This window comes from Argopecten irradians, chromosome 4 (genome assembly GCF_041381155.1).
Source record: "Argopecten irradians isolate NY chromosome 4, Ai_NY, whole genome shotgun sequence".
NCBI classification, from domain to species: domain Eukaryota; kingdom Metazoa; phylum Mollusca; class Bivalvia; order Pectinida; family Pectinidae; genus Argopecten; species Argopecten irradians.
The window spans coordinates 27,796,944-27,815,886 of NC_091137.1; positions in this window are offsets into that span (position 1 = coordinate 27,796,944).

Consider the following 18,943-nt stretch of genomic DNA (forward strand, 5'->3'; position numbering starts at 1 on the left):
AGTATCTTTTGTCTGCTCCCGTTTTTATTGATACAAAAACTATTTGTGAGTATCTTTAAATTTAATTTAATGTATTTATTTTAAAGGGAAAAGCACAATTTGTACTTGTTTCACTACAATGTCCATATGAAATATGACTAGTCATTGTTATCAATATAGGCATCATCATTGCTTAAGAGATCTTGTGTCCAACATACAGTGATTATGTCAAGCAATAATTAATGAAATCTTTCATCCTCTTTCGGGTTACACAGGAAAATCTCATCCTAGGTGGTAAAATTTGTGAGGCTGTACACCGAGTGTTTGGCAGGACTGAGATTTCTTGTCGTACACCAGAGGGATGAAAGATTCTTTTTCTCTTGCCCTGTGCGCCATGTCGTTATCTCTAATAATATCGCGTCAGCAATGCAAGCAATGATGTCATGACGTCACCTCAATGAATTGCTGTCTTCAAACTGCGTGTATGTTTTGATAGCACACATATACGATGAATGTATCAAACTTTATATCATGCTATTAACTTTTTAGAACACCCCCGTCTGAGTTCACATTCACAGCTCATTCTCTCATTTGCTCGGTTGGGTGGAAATGTCTATAGTGGTACGCGCGTACGTCTTGTATGCCGAATCCTGACTCGAGTCAGTGAAGTAAAGCAACTTTTGCCTACAACTACTTAAATTGCTCTTACAGTTCCGTTTTTACCTTATTTAGTGGATTATCTTGTCTGATAAACAACCACGCCCTATATGGAATGAGTACTGATAAGGCAGATGACACAAGCAAACAAAGAATATTTATATGTATTTTGTGTTAATTGGACATTCTTTCTTTCTATTTTATTACTTTCGGCATTTCAGCCTATCAGTCATGCAAATATTGAACATAAATTTCAGCATGACGTATGCAATACTATTATCATATAGAGATTATAATATACATGAAAAGTTACAACATATACTATTATCTAATAGATGAATTTCAATGATTACACATTAGGTGATACCTTGATAATTTCTTACTGTAGTCGCCTAGTATATATTTTGTCCGAATGAACGAAACTCCTTTATATTGTTTACTCTTAAGAACTAAATCACTTCAAATACAGATTATTTTTTCCAATAGTAGCTTTTTTCTTACATTAATATATTTTTACATTGAAGGATAACATTAAATTCGTCTTCAATTTCTCTTGAATCACACATACTACATATGTTCGTTTTAGGCGAAGTTGACTGTATATAAACACGATTAAACATCAATTGTCCAAATCATAAATTTTGTTTTTGTTGTCATGGTGAAGCATCTTTAAGGAAATGGATCTAAAACATATACTTTCCACAGTTAGTTTTGTACGCAAAGCCAACACCAAAATTTTCTGTAAGCCTTGCACCCAGAGGTGTCACACAGTGGCTGCTTTCAATATAAAAAAATCAAACTTATTCATATTACATACGAACGCAGAAATACTACTAAAATAAGCAAAATAAAATTATGAGAAACACGTATATTTAAAACTTTAAAATGATTAAAACTAGTTCACTATGATTGCACTATCGATATGATTTTTATAATAAATTTTGAATTTAAAATCCGTATGAAATGAGACATGAAATACACAATATTTTTTGTGCAATAGAAAGTATTACAGAAGTCCTTGACCTTCACTTATAACTAGCCATATACCACAGCTCTATAAAAAGGTTTGTCACTATTTCGGCGGCGTTTCCATGAATTGATTGATACACAAAACAAAATAATACCTTGCAGCGTAGCATTGTCGTAGAGCGTAGCTGCCATCTTCAGGACAAATCGGCATATTTACACCAGTTAATACACTGCCGCTTTGCGCCTCCCTTTCTACTTTGTCAACCTCAATTGCGCTTCTTACAGGTCATGGTAGGGGACGCTGACAGTGAATATTAGATAAAAAATATGAATTAGTTTGGTGAGAGATTGTTGTATTCTGATATAACTATCTTATTTGGGAAAGAGAGAATATTTTTATTACAAAAGTAAAATGAAACTTGCATTCTATATCATGACATTAAAACAATAACCTATAAAATTGATTTTGCCAAGATTATGACAAAATCCCCCTTTTTTTCTAAAAGGAAGTAGTATATGACATTGCATTACCTGAAACAAGTACAATGTTGACCACAAGTAGAATAGTAATGAGGATGTCCTTCCTGTATTACCACAGATGCTGTAATCAGTGTGTGATAACGGTCTAGAGGGTGTCGCAGTAGCAACAACAATTAATGTGTAGTGTCAGTCAGCTGACGGCAGCTGGGAAATATATCTGATTCTAAATGTGGCCCCTGGACATATCATCATCAACAGCTTGACCACATACGTGGTGCAAGGTTATGAGCGTAATTTGTTGTCATTTGGTCGAGAACAATATATACTGCAATATATACTGAGTGTTATTTTGGACTGAAGAAGACCCTATTGTGACTGAACATATATTCCATAGAAATAATTTTGATTTTACTTTGATTTTTATTTTGGTCTTTTATTTCGGATGATTAATATGCTAGCTTTATACCCTTTTTATCTCATTATGAATATATACTGCGTCAATAGCAAAGCACCTGTAAATTGTATTTAGTGATAATTTGGTAAATGGCTTTCAGACTTTTGTATTACTGTTTATCTGTAAGGAATATTATTATCTTTGTGTGTTCCGAGTTTTTAATACAAAAACGAGATGTTATTCATTATTTCTATAATTTGTTGTAATTAATTGAACTCCGCATTTTTTGTAATGGCCATACTTGTTAATTCATATTATTTTGTAGTTTTGTCGAGCTGTTCCCACGTTGCTAGATGTATGTAATCTTTAACAATATTTTGGACCAAAATCAATTTATTGAGAAATGTCATGAGCTATCATATCGTAAAACTAAACAGATAACATATACAAACATGGTATTTGTTTATTTTCGTAACTTTGAAGTTTGTCTGCGTCTAAAAAATAGGACGGTCCTTAATTTTTGAAGCTATGTATAGCTCAAGTAATTCTTTCTTCTATCCCCCGACTGAGCCATGTTATAAAAGTTGTGGTTTTTGGCTTTGACAGTAAAATACAACTGGTGAGGTGTGTTGTTTGGTGTCTAGGGCGACATTCCGCAATAAGATAGCAAGGACAGCAGTTCCACTATTACAACGAGACACAACACGAATATACCACAGCCTCCAAAAAACATACTGACATTTACACACACAACACGAATATACCACAGCCTCCCAAAACATACTGACATTTACACACACAACACGAATATACCACAGCCTCCCAAAACATACTGACATTTACACACACAACACGAATATACCACAGCCTCCCAAAACATACTGACATTTACACACACAACACGAATATACCACAGCCTCCCAAAACATACTGACATTTACACACACAACACGAATATACCACAGCCTCCCAAAACATACTGACATTTACACACACAACACGAATATACCATAGCCTCCCAAAACACACTGACATTTACACACACAACACGAATATACCACAGCCTCCCAAAACATACTGACATTTCCACACGCAACACGAATATACCACAGCCTCCCAAAACATACTGACATTTACACACACAACACGAATATACCACAGCCTCCCAAAAGCTACAGCCAATCATCACACACACAACACGAATATACCACAGCCTCCCAAAAGCTACAGCCAATCACACACACACAACACGAATATACCACAGCCTCCCAAAAGCTACAGCCAATCACACACACAAACATGAGTATACCACAGCCTCGCAAAACATACTGACTTTTACACAAACAACGCAAATATACCAGCTTCCCAAAACATACTGACATTTACACACACAACACGAATATACCAAGGCTTCCAAAAACATACTGACATTTACACACACAGCACCAATATACCACAGCTTCCCAAAACATACTGACATTTACACACGCAACACGAATGTACCACAGCCTCCCAAAACATAATGACATTTTCATACTGACATTTACGCACACAACACGAATATAGCACAGTTTCCCAAAACATACTGACATTTACACACACAACACGAATATACCACAGCCTCCCAAAACATGCTGACATTTACACACACAACACGAATATACCACAGCCTCCCAAAACATAATGACATTTACACACACAACACGAATATACCACAGCCTCCCAAAACATACTGACATTTACACACACAACACGAATATACCACAGCCTCCCAAAACATGCTGACATTTACACACACAACACGAATATACCACAGCCTCCCAAAACATAATGACATTTACACACACAACACGAATATACCACAGCTTCCCAAAACATACTGACATTTACATACTGACATTGACACACACAACACGAATATACCAAGGCTTCCCAAAACATACAGACATTTACACACACAACACGAATATACCACAGCCTCCCAAAACATACTGACCTTACACACACAAAAAGAATATACCAGAGCTTCTCAAAACATACTGACATTTACACACACAACACGAATATACCACAGCCTCCCAAAACACACTGACATTTACACACACAACACGAATATACCACAGCCTCCAAAAACATACTGACATTTACACACACAACACGAATATACCACAGCCTACCAAAAATACTGACATTTACACACACAACACGAATATACCACAGCCTCCCAAAACATACTGACATTTACACACACAACACGAATATACCACAGCCTCCCAAAACATACTGACATTTACACACACAACACGAATATACCAGAGCTTCTCAAAACATACTGACATTTACACACACAACACGAATATACCACAGCCTCCCAAAACATACTGACATTTACAAACACAACACGAATATACCACAGCCTCCCAAAACACACTGACATTTACACACACAACACGAATATACCACAGCCTCCCAAAACATACTGACATTTACACACACAACACGAATATACCACTGGCTCCCAAAACATACTGACATTTACACACACACAACACGAATATACCACAGCCTCCCCAAACATACTGACATTTACATACTGACATTTACACACACAACACGAATATACCACAGCCTCCCAAAACATACTGACATTTACACACACAACACGAATATACCACAGCCTCCCAAAACATACTGACATTTACACACACAACACGAATATACCACTGGCTCCCAAAATATACTGACATTTACACACACAACACGAATATACCACAGCCTCCCAAAACATACTGACATTTACACACACAACACGAATATACCACAGCCTCCCAAAACATACTGACATTTACACACACAACACGAATATACCACTGGCTCCCAAAATATACTGACACTTACACACACAATACGAATATACCACAGCCTCCCAAAACATACTGACATTTACACACACAACACGAATATACCACAGCCTCCCAAAACATACTGACATTTACACACACAACACGAATATACAACAGCCTCCCAAAACATAATGACATTTACACACACAACACATATACCACAGCCTCCCCCACCCCAAAAAAAACCTGTTTTTTGAAAAGATAGTGTCTATACATGTATGCCTAATGTTTAAGACGGGTATTTTGGGGTATGGGAGTGGACATATAATATAACTATCATCTATTTGCATATTGCAGAGTTATCTGTCCTTTCGGGGCAGGCATTGATTCTGACGTCAGGCTTTTGCGAGAGTAACGTGTTTGTTTCAGAAAAAAAAATCGATGTTGATTTTGCTGATAAAATGTTGACATCAAAATGGATATCCATCCTTATCCCGCCATAGGAAAGAATGTTGTGTTTCTATTGGGTAATATGACGCCACGTGATGTCCAACATATAGCCGTATTTGGTTCGTAGATATCTTATTCGAGTTGGAATATAGATTCGTCGTTATTTGCCCCTAACGTCATCGTAACGTCGGTAGCAACAAGATGGCAGCCAAAAAATGCTTCGCGTAGTTGGCAAGGAACGTGTACGCTGAGGACACTATCAAAAACAAGGACAATCGGCTAGAATCAGTTCTATAGTTGTTAGATTTGGAACATAACAACGTATTTGAGTATTTTAAAGGAGAAGATATTGCATATGGTATAAAGCATTTGGATGACGTTATGTCTTTATTAATTATTTATTTATATATTTCAAACAGCCTTCGGCGTGATATATTCGTTACAAAATTTGTTAGTGACCTACTACGAAAGAATATTTGGTCTGAATGAAACACGTATCAGACTCGGCTTCGCTAACTTACTTTTAGACCCAATATTGTTCCGTATTAAGTCATTAAAACTATTTAACTACTATTCTACCACAGTACGTCGTGTAATTCCACTCTCAGGCCATTGTATAAATATATTGGGTGGTGAATAAATATTTATGTCATCTTGGTTTCGTAACATGGAGCAAAGCGACCGAAGCCATGTTCGCTGTACTCAAAGGAATTAAAATTAAGTTAGAATTTGTTGTTAATGCCATTTATTAATGGCTTCTCCAATATTCAGGTTTGCTATATAGCATAATGTGTTATTGATAAACATTTATAAAATAAAATTTGAGAACAAATATTTGAACTAAACAGTAAAGCGCAAAGGTTGGCTACAAACTAGGAATAGATGACTATGACCAATACCTGAACTGTTTAATTTGGTTACAATAGTTTGATAAATATTTGGCGGGAATTAGATCACACTTTGTCGTAAACATTGTCCGAATGTAATTCGACAAAGATAATCATAATTAAAATAATTTGTTCAAATACATACAATAAAGATTTTTGAATATTAATCAGGGGCCTTAATTGCGTTACCATGGCAACAAAGTATCACAAAACTGTTACTAAATATATCCTGTGTTTTCAAAATGATTTAAAATTGTAGAAACAATCGATAGCATGCTAAACATTTGGAGAAAACCCAAAACTTTTACTTTTATCCTGTCCAAAAATTGATTTGTAGTCAAACTAATTAAAAATTAAGATTAAAGCCGCTTATGATTTCAGGCCCTTTATGATCTTTAAAACAGGCAGGAGATAAAAAGCACACATCAAGTAGTACAACTGTAATGGATGTAGACCTGTAACACTGAAATAAATCGCATCTTGACGGATTTTGTTATCTCCACCTTAAAAGTTTTCTATCACTGACCAAATTAGACTTCTGAGTGGGACAGGAGTATAAAGTATTGAAAAAGAACACAATTGTTTAGTTAAACAATTAGTATAACTGTAATTCATGGTTATTGTTCACCCGCAAAAGAAGCTGAATAACAGATTTTACAGACAGTCTATATCAATGTAACGATTTAATACCTGAACATGTGATTATGAGTAGCTGAAATAAAGTATCGTACAGATGAGTGGTTGATGTTGACGTCAAAACGGAAGTTCATCCCAACTTATGCAAAGTTAACATTTGGATTTGTGAATCAGTGGGTCCTAAGGGTTCAGAAAAAATATTGTGTTCGGAGGTTTGGGGGGGGGGGGGGTGCATGTGGGACCCTCCTAGCCCATGGCCCTATAACTATCATCTATTTGCATATTGCAGAGTTATAACTGTCCATTTGGGCAGGCATTGATTCTGACGTCAGGCTTTTGCGAGAGTAACGATGTTTGTTTCAGAAAAAAAATCGATGTTGATTTTGCTGATAAAATGTTGACATCAAAAATGGATTATCCATCCTTATTCCCGCCATAGGAAAGAATGTTGTGTTTCTATTGGGTAATATGACGCCACTTGATGTCCAACATATAGCCGTATTTAGGTTCGTAGATATCTATATTCGAGTTGGAATATAGATTCGTCGTTATTTGCCCCTAACGTCATCGTAACGTCGGTAGCAACAAGATGGCAGCCAAAAAATGCTTCGCGTAGTTGGCAAGGAACGTGTACGCTGAGGACACTATCAAAAACAAGACAATCGGCTAGAAATCAGTTCTATAGTTGTTAGATTTTTGGAACATAACAACGTATTTGAGTATTTTAAAAGGAGAAGATATTGCATATGGTATAAGCATTTGGATGACGTTATGTCTTTATTAATTATTTATATTTATATATTTCAAACAGCCTTCGGCGTGATATATTCGTTACAAAATTTGTTAGTGACCTACTACGAAAGAATATTTGGTCTGAATGAAACACTTATCAGACTCGGCTTCGCTAACTTACTTTTAGACCCAATATTGTTCCGTATTAAGTCATTAAAACTATTTAACTACTATGTCTACCACAGTACGTCGTGTAATTCACTCTCAGGCCATTGTATAAATATATTGGGTCGGGTGAATAATATTTATGTCATCTTGGTTTCGTAACATGGAGCAAAGCGACCGAGAAGCCATGGTTCGCTGTACTCAAAGGAATTAAAATTAAGTTAGAATTTGTTGTTAATGCCATTTATTAATGGCTTCTCCAATATTCAGGTTTGCTATATAGCATAATGTTATTGATAAACATTTATAAAATAAAATTTGAGAACAAATATTTGAACTAAACAGTAAAGCGCAAAGGTTGGCTACAAACTAGGAATTAGATGACTATGACCATACCTGAACTGTTTAATTTGGTTACAATGGTTTGATAAATATTTGGCGGGAATTAGATCACACTTTGTCGTAAACATTGTCCGAATGTAATTCGACAAAGATAATCATAATTAAAATAATTTGTTCAAATACATACAATAAAGTTTTTGAATATTAATCAGGGGCCTTAATTTGCGTTACCATGGCAACAAAGTATCACAAAACTGTTACTAAATATATCCTGTGTTTTCAAAATGATTTAAAATTGAATAGAAACAATCGATAGCATGCTAAATATTTGGATAGGAGAAAACCCAAAACTTTTACTTTTATCCTGTCCAAAAATTGATTTGTAGTCAAACTAATTAAAAATTAAGATTTAAAGCCGCTTATGATTTCAGGCCCTTTATGATCTTTAAAACAGGCAGGAGATAAAAAGCACACATCAAGTAGTACAACTGTAATGGATGTAGACCTTTAACACTGAAATAAATCGCAGCTTGACGGATTTTGTATCTCCACCTTAAAAGTTTTCTATCACTGACCAAATTAGACTTCTGAGTGGGACAGGAGTATAAAGTATTGAAAAAGAACACAATTGTTTAGTTAAACAATTAGTATAACTGTAATTCATGGTTATTGTTCACCCGCAAAAGAAGCTGAATAACAGATTTTACAGACAGTCTATATCAATGTAACGATTTAATACCTGAACATGTGATTATGAGTAGCTGAAATAAAGTATCGTACATGAGTGGCGATGTAATATGACAGGACTATGTGTGTGTTTGGGCCCTTTTTTGACCCCCGAATCCACTCATTTTTAAAGTTAAGTGTTGATAAATTAATTTGTTAGACGAGTTCGAGAATTTGATATGCCACAAGCCCTTGGCGTCAATTATTAACGAATTTAATCAATTTCATATTACAAATGTACATAGCTACGAGAGTGACAGTGTATTTATCACATAACTAATCCTATATAAAAAAAAATTATAAAAAAAAAAATATATAAACAAAATTTTCAATTTAATTTCTCCAAAAGAAAGCGAAGTCAGGTTCAAATATGACATTTCCTTCTGCAGCGACAATCGTGCGACGCCATAATTTGATTATGACTGCATTACTAACTGTAGCGTTACAACTCGTTATTACTCGTGTCTTACGATATTCATCACATGGCCGTATGAAAAGACTGAACGGACCAGTTACGTGGTAAAATTTTCTATATTAATTGGAAAGACGATTTACAACGATATTAATGTTATTCATTGCAGTGTAAGAATACCATTTACCAAGCTGCACTTAAGATGTTTAAGTGACCTTAGCAATATCAATATAAACTTAATGAGTTATCGAAGAAAGGTTCGGTATTCCTTTGAATACTGAAATGCCACAGCTCTCTGTGCGGAGATTTACAGCCCCGAAGGCCCTTATATACCTTTGCCACAAATGTCCCGGCAGTTCAGATGTTAAAAGTAAAATTGACGTAGTCTGATGTTACTTAGTGTTACATTCTCACATGTCCAAATATAGAAAATAACTGGTGGCACGTGAGTCTACTTCCTTGTTTACGAAACAGTCTATAGAAATATCCTGACAAGTCTAAAACAAACAATATTTTCTAGTGAGGAAATGCACCATCTAGTTCAGGTACATATTTGTTTTTCGATATATTCATAAACAGCATGAAAAAAAGTTATATCATATTAATGTTAACCACTCTGTGTTCACGAAACACACAATTTTGCGTAAAGTCTCGAGATATCTGAAACGCGACTTAAAATGTTCAGGAATAATTGTTAACCTTTCATCACTCCATTCCTGGGGACCTCTAGGTTATAATAAGTGATGTCTCCGATAGCCCTCTGATGTCCTTAAGGGTAGGGGTAATATTTGTCTGTCGCAACGTAATTGAAATTAGACAGCATGTTACATTTAGTAGTCGCTGTTAATTTCTGCGAAGTTCTATTTTTAATCATAACAAGAAAAAGTACGTTATCAAGTGTGAACCACCATTATCACTTGGTCCTCATCAAAAAGTAAAATTAGTTCCTTCTATGTACCATTTGTCAGGAAAGGCAAATACTTTAGTATAAATGAGGTACCGTGCACGGATATTGACAGTCAACATATTTAAAAAACGTTTTATTTTAAACAGTATGATATTCATATATTGTTCTGTAATTATATGTGTAGTAAAAAGGTAACATGATGAAGAGGTCACTTAACAATCACTTATAACACCCTAGAATTTAAAATGATATTTATATCACTACTTTTCTTTTTCACAATTCTTTTCTTTGGGTCACTTATTTTGAACACGATTTTAGTTCAAAATGGACAACTCACTTGACTCTCATTTGACTTTGTAAAATCAAACCCTATGCAATGTTTATGTTTATATCCGAACTTTGAGGTTATACACATCCAAATAACTCATATGTTTGTTCAGAAATATATGTATTTACAAAAAATTGTTCAGAAATATATGTATTTACAAAAAATGAAACGCCATTCAAAATGGTATGTGTATGATGCATTATTACGCATTTACGATACTATTACGACTAACACAAGAACTGTTATAAGAAGCTACAAATCTTTAATATTATCTGAATTGACATTAAATGCTCTACGTATTTGCTGTAAATATCTGAAACGATACACGAATGTGAATTACCAAGGCAATGGAAATGGTAGTAGTTTAACCATACCATATGCCTGGTATATTTTGTAATGAAAACCAAATAATACATGTTGTAAAACCAGTTAACGACAACCATGTACTAACTGATTTTTCTCTATCCAATCGTCACCCTTGACTCATGTTTGGCATCTGCTATGAGGAAGGCAAGACTGCTCATGAATTATTAAGATAGTTTCATGTAAGGACTTCTCTTCTGAGAAATACAAAATGTCTTATGACTAACTTTTTTTCATGAAATGTTTTGGAAAATGGAGTGAATACTATAGCTGAAAAAGGAAAAAAACATCATGTTGATGTGCGTTTATATCGAACTTTTTATGAATCAAAGATGACATACTTGACCGTACAGTATGATTATACCAGAATTTCGTCTTTTTGACTATACAAACGAAAAATTAAATCAATATATTTAAACTGGGTATACATGTAGCGTATGTTTCATAATTTTAAACAGATTGGAAATATATATAGAATAGGCATACAAAGTGTGGGTCTCTGCACTTGATTTTTTATCCATCACAATATTTGTTATTTTGCAGTTTTTTGTTTAACATTTAAGATAATTTATCAAAACTTCACTAAGATGTAAAAAAACCGCAAACCAATAGGTCATAATTTCACACAAAAATGCTTATTAATTTTATCACAGTGAACCCTTCACAATCCACAAAAAATGAACTTTATACAGCTTAAATGTTGTGTCATTGTTGATTTAAGTGAACATTTTAAAGTAAAAAAGGGGTATCATTTCGACTGTACGACTTATTTGACAATATATATATATATATATATAAGAAAGGGATATATATTTTGATAATGGCAGTCAAATAAGTCGTTTCTTGTATATATAGGTCAATAAACAATAAAACTTTAATGTTTTGACTTTTCCTTCATATGAAGACTTGCTACAAATAGAGATGATGTTTTTTGAAAATCACAAAAAACTCTTTGTTCAAGGTAGAAACGAGACTGCTTGTCCGTTGCTATTATGTAACTGGATGGAGTCTGCTGTTTGGGCGACATTGCAGTATGCGTCAATGTGAACCCGAAATTACACAAAAATGTTTTGAATAGGGCGCATATGAAAGATCATGCTCTCAGACATAAAAATGACCAATTTCAAGGTCATATGATCAAAATGGCGGAGATATAGGACATAAAAATCGAAATTTTTAGTTTATATTTTGTCCTTGCCGAGACGTTTCAGCGCCTTTAAACCTGTATGTACAGTGTTGATTTTTTCATACCTATGTTTTGTATGAACTTTTGTCTTCAAAAGTTATGGGTTTTAAAGGGGTTATATAGAAAAATGGCGAAATATAGCTCTCCAAATATGGCAATTTGTTTCATTTTCTTATTTTTTTTTGTCCGTTATTTGTGAGCTCGTAGGGCCTTTATCATCTATTAGGGTGTTGATTTTTTTAAAATGTTAGACTTTAGCCTATTGTCTGTACAGGTTTTTAATTTCAAAGACATGAATTTGAAAATGGCGGAAATATAGCCCTCCGAATATGGCGTTTCGTTCATTTTTTTAACGTAAATTTTACCGTAATTCATGAAAATTCAAAGAGAAATGTTTTGAATTGGATGTGAAAGATCATGCTCTCAGACACATAAAATGACCAATTTCAAGGTCATATGATTCAAAATGGCGGAGATATAGGACATCAAAAATCGAAATTTTAGTTTATATTTGTCCCTGCGCGAGACGTTTCAGCGCCTTTAAACCTGTATGTACAGTGTTGATTTTTCATACCTATGTTGTATTGAACTTTTGTCTTCAAAAGTTATTTATTTTTAAAGGGGTTATATAGAAAAATGGCGGAAAATATAGCTCTCCAAATATGGCAATTTGTTTCTTTTTCCTTATTTTTTTAATCCGTTATTTGTGAGCTCGTAGGGCCTTTATCATTTAATGTAGGGTGTTGATTTTTTGTAAATGTAAGACTTTAGCCTATTGTCTGTACAGGTTTTTAATTTCAAAGACATGAATTTGAAAATGGCGGAAATATAGCCCTCCGAATATGGCGTTTCGTTCATTTTTTAACGTAAATTTTAGCGTAATTCATGAAAATTCAAAGGTGAAATGTGTTTTGAATTTGGATGTGAAAGATCATGCTTTCAGACACATAAAATGACCAATTTCAAGGTCATATATTCAAAATGGCGGAGATTTTTGTAGAGATATAGGACATCAAAAACCTTTCATGATCGAAATTTTAGTTTATATTTGTCCTTGCACGAGACGTTTCAGCGCCTTTAAACAAAAATGTATGTACAAGTTGTTGATTTTTCATACCTATTTGTATGATTATTGAACTTTTGTCTTCAAAAGTTAAATTATGTTTAAGGGGTTATAAAAAAAATGGCGGAAATTATAGCTCTCCAAATATATGGCAATTTGTTTTCCATTTTCTTTTTTTTGTCCGTTTAATCTTTTTCCAAATCGTAGGGCCTTTATCATTCATGTTGAGTGTTGAATTTTTGTAAATGTTAGCTTTAGCCTATTGTCTGTACAGGTGTTTTTTAATTTCAAAAGTCATAATTTGAAAATTGCGGAAAAATATAGATCCTCCGAATATTGGCTAATCTTCGTAACAAGGACATTTTTTAACGTAAATTTTAGCGTAATTCATGAAAATTTTGGGGGTTTTGAAATGTAACCATTTACACTCAACTTGGATAAAACTTTAATTTCAATTTTTTCAGTCATTTTCACAGTACAATGATGAACAATGTACACTCAATCGCCATTTTGCGTTGAATAATTGACATGTATTGTTAAGCGAAATTTTTCCTATGTGCACTATGTGCTATTAAAATTCTTTAGAGGTACCGTCCTTACGTGAAAAATTAACTAATTAATAGGATTGTACATTTAATCAAACAAAAACTATTTTGAAGTTGCACAAACCCAATAACTGACAGGCTCAAAAACCTTTTTTGTGTGTGGCAGAGCTGTCACCTGTGAACCGAATGTATGCTAAACATTAAACCGTGCTACATTATTTGTTTTTTAAAAAATACACGGCATTTTTGAATCTACAGAACCAAAAAATTCAATTTAGAACTTTGTAAACCTATTTTACATGTACATTATATTTTTGCATTCTGTTACTAATTTAAAATTAACTGTTGAAGATACCCCTGAATAGTGACCCAATTTAGCACATGATATAACCTCTCTATGAAATTTCTGCCCAAAAGGGTCATTAATTGTTCCATGTTTTGTTCAGAAAAGGCCGGTCCCTAAATTTGTTTTCGGTTTACAAATATCAATAAGGAATTTCCTGTAAGTTATGATCTTAATTTTTCGTTTGGACCCGTAGACTAGTTTCGTGAATTAAATCGAAAATTCATGAATTATTAGGAAAATGAGATGATAACTGTTCGTTAAAATGTGATTATTATTACTGTTTGATGAAATCCCCATATCTTCATTAAATCAGTTAAATCATTACAAAAATTACAATGGAAATCCCGTAAACAGCTGTTTACATTGTTTGTTTTGATTATTCGGCAATTTCATTACGGATGGAAATCCCTATTGTTATTGTTAAGTGTTGATTTTTCAATTATTATTTTTTTTTTTTTTTTCTTATTTCCACAAATCTTGTTTAGCAGGATATCTCAGGAACGAAATAAGGTACGACGCTCAAACTTTGGACACGTTATGAATGTACATAAGATCTTGAAATGTACGTTCGATTTTTTACAAAAAATGTTCAAGGTCAAGGTCACAGACGTAAAAACAATTTTTTTTTGGAACGAAGTTTAAACGCTCATAACTTCATTACCGTACATTGTGTACATCGTTCACGTTTTGTTATTCAGATAGAGATCGTGACATTGCGCGTGCTTTTCCCATGCCATGTTATCAGAGATTATGTCAAGGTCAAGAGTTCGCTACGGGGTTTTTTTAACAAAGGTCAAAAAAACGAAATTCACACACATAAAATTTTTGAAAATGTTGAATATGAAAGGGCATGCCCTCAGAAATATATAATGACAAGTTTTAAGGTCATATGAATCCAAAATGGCGGAGATATAGGCCTTTGAAAAAAAGGCTATTTTGGCGTTTTCCCGCCAAAATTTTTAAAGGTTTCAGCGCCTTTAATACTTAACATACATGCTTGATTTTTTGTATAGACATAGCATGGAGGAACTTTATGTCTACAGAAACTTATGCTTTTTATATGACCTTGACATTCATTCAAGGTCACAGGGTTCAAAAAGACACGACATCTTCTTCGTAATAATTAATGAGGCTATATGAGCGCTGAAATATTGGAGACGGTTATGTGTACGTATCACGAGTTCTTGAAACGTAATGGTACTCTCGATTTTGGAGGATAACGTTCAAGGTCAAGGTCATAGACGTAAAAAACTACTTTTTTTTTTCGAACAAACGTTTAAAACGCTCATAATTTCATAACCGTACGCTACACAACATGTACGTTTCGTTCTGTCAGGTAGATCACGAACTATTCACGTTTTTTTTTCTCATTACATGTTATCAGAAAATATGTCAAGGTCATTAGTTCGCTAGGGGGTCAAATGAGGTCAAAACAAAGGTCAAAAATGAACTTTAACATAGAAATGTTTTGAATTGTCGCATATGTGAAAGAGCATGTGCTCAGCCGCACATATTAATGACCAAATTTCAAGGTCATATGATTCAAAATGAAACGGAGATATAGGACATCAAAAATCGAAATTTTAGTTTATATTTGCCCTGCCCGAGACGTTTCAGCGCCTTTAATACCTGTATGTACGGTGTTGATTTTTCATACCGCTGTTGTTGTATGAACTTTTGTCTTCAAAAGTTATGGTTTTAAAGGGATTATATAGAAAAATGGCGGAAATATAGCTCTCCAAATATGGCAATTTGTTCCATTTCCTTATTTTTTTTTCACCGTAATTTGTGTGAGATCGTAGCGCCTTTATCATTTAATGTAGGGTGTTGATTTTTTGTAAATGTAGACTTTAACATATTATCTGTATCGGGTTTCAATTTCAAAGACAAAACACTGAAAATGGCGGAAATATAGCCCTCCGAATATGGCGTTTCGTTCATTTTTTAACGTAAATTTTACCGTTATTTATGAAATTTCAAAGAAAATTGTTTTGAATTGGATGTGAAAGAGCATGCTCTCAGACACATAAAATGACCAATTTCAAGGTCATATGATTCAAAATGGCGGAGATATAGGACATCAAAAATCGAAATTTTAGTTTATATTTGTCCTTGCGACAGGCGTTTCAGCGCCTTTAAACCTGTATGTACAGTGTTGATTTTTCATACCTATGTTGTATGAACATTTGTCTTCAAAAGTTATGGATTTTAAAGGGGTTATATAGAAAAATGGCGGAAATATAGCTCTCCAAATATGGCAATTTGTTCCATTTCCTTATTTTTTTCCGTAATTTGTGAGCTCGTAGGGCCTTTATCATTTAATGTAGGGTGTTGATTTTTTGTAAATGTTGACTTTAGCCTATTGTCTGTACAGGTTTTAATTTCAAAGACATAACATTTGAAAATGGCGGAAATATAGACCCTCCGAATATGGCGTTTCGTTCATTTTTTAACGTAAAATTTTACCGTAATTCATGAAAATTTAAAGAAAAATGTTTTGAATTGGATGTGAAGAGCATGCTCTCAGACACATAAAATGACCAATTTCAAGGTCATATGATTCAAAATGGCGGAGATATATAGGACATCAAAAATCGAAATTTTAGTTTATATTTTGTCCTTGCGACAGACGTTTCAGCGCCTTTAAACCTGTATGTACAGTGTTGATTTTTCATACCTATGTTGTATGAACTTTTGTCTTCAAAAGTTATGAATTTTTAAAGGGTTATATAGAAAAATGGCGGAAATATAGCTCTCCAAATATGGTAATTTTGTTTCATTTCTTATTTTTTTTCCGTAATTTCTGAGCTCGTAGGGCTTTATCATTTATTGTAAGGTGTTGATTTTTTTGTAAATGTAGACATTGGCATATTCTCTGTACAGGTTTTTTATTTCAAAGTAATGAATTTGAAAAATGGCGGAAATATAGCCCTCGAATATGGCGTTTCGTTCATTTTTTTAACGTAAATTTTACCGTAATTTATGAAATTCAAAGAGAAGTGTTTTGAATTGGATGTGAAAGAGCATGCTCTCAGACACAGAAAATGACTAATTTCAAGGTCATATGATTCAAAAATTATTTAGGTTGAAACATGCGATGTTGAACGTTTTTTTTTTACTACATGTTATCAGAGATTATGTCTGGGTCAAGAATTCGCTAGAGGGTTCAATGAGGTTATTCAAACAAAGGTCAAAAATGAACTTTACCATAGAAATGTTTTGAAGAGCGCATATGAAAGTGTATGCTCTAAAGCACATAAAAAATGACTAATTTCAAAGCCATATTAGATTCAAAATGGCGGATATATAGACATCAAAAATCGAATTAAATTTTTTTATTTGTCCTTGCGGCAGACGTTTCAGCGCCTTTAAACCTGTATGTACAGTGTTGATTTTTCATATCTATGTTTTATATGAACTTTTGTCTGCAAAATTTATGGATTTTTAAAGGGGTCATATAGAAAAAATGGCGGAAATATAGCTCTCCAATATGGCAATTTGTTCCATTTTCCTGATTTTTTAAATGTAGATTTTGGCATATTGTCTGTACAGGGTTTTAATTTCAAAGTCATGCTTTTGAAAAATGAAGGAAATATAGCCCTCCGAATATGTCATTTCGTTCAATTTTTTAACGTAAATTTTACCATTTTATGAATTTACATAAAAATGTTCTGAAGATTGTACATATGTATATGAAAGAGAATGTTCTTAGACATATATAATGACAATTTCAAGGTCATATGATTCAAAATGGCGGAGATATAACACTTTCAATGGTCATAAATATCACCGTTATCAACGTTATTTATCAAAAGTTAGAGTTTTTGTCACTCACACATCACCGTGACACGCCGTTTACGGATACTGAAAACATGTATTGCTGTGAGAAGGCAGCAAAATCTTAAAGTTCTATTTAAAACAAGACACTTTTTCTAACCTGTTTTCTTTCTTGTTTATTCTGCATCAAAGCTCTTTCTAAATCTTAATCACGCATGGATAAAATTGTGTAAGCCCAATTTTATTTTATGTGAGGGCATGTTTTTGTATGTAAATGCAATGAATGTGATAAGATTACATTATGTGGTCAAAGGGAGATAATTTTTAACTCTAATTGTACCAGTTATTCCCCTTGGTCTTTATATAAAAAAGAGAAATGAAAGTAGACTTGGAACCAAATAATGTTTTTTTGTTGTTTTTTTTTTTCTGTTGTGAAGATTAAAGAAATGTAGACTGAGTTCTTACCCAACCTCACGTCCATGACACAGCACTGTAATTTGGTAAAAGATTCGGAATACATTTAGAAGTTCAAAAGGTACATAATTTTCATAAGGCGGAGCCAAAGAGTCAAATTAAAATTCAGATTCAAAAAATTTTCTGAAGATCCAGATAGAGCCAGAAACCTATATAATTTACTGAAACATAATAAAAATTGGCCCAGTATAAAAAAATCAGTAGTTTCTGTATGTTTGAAATATAGGATGACAAATATGAAAAATTCAATACAAATTTCCAAAACTTTTCAACTCAAATTCC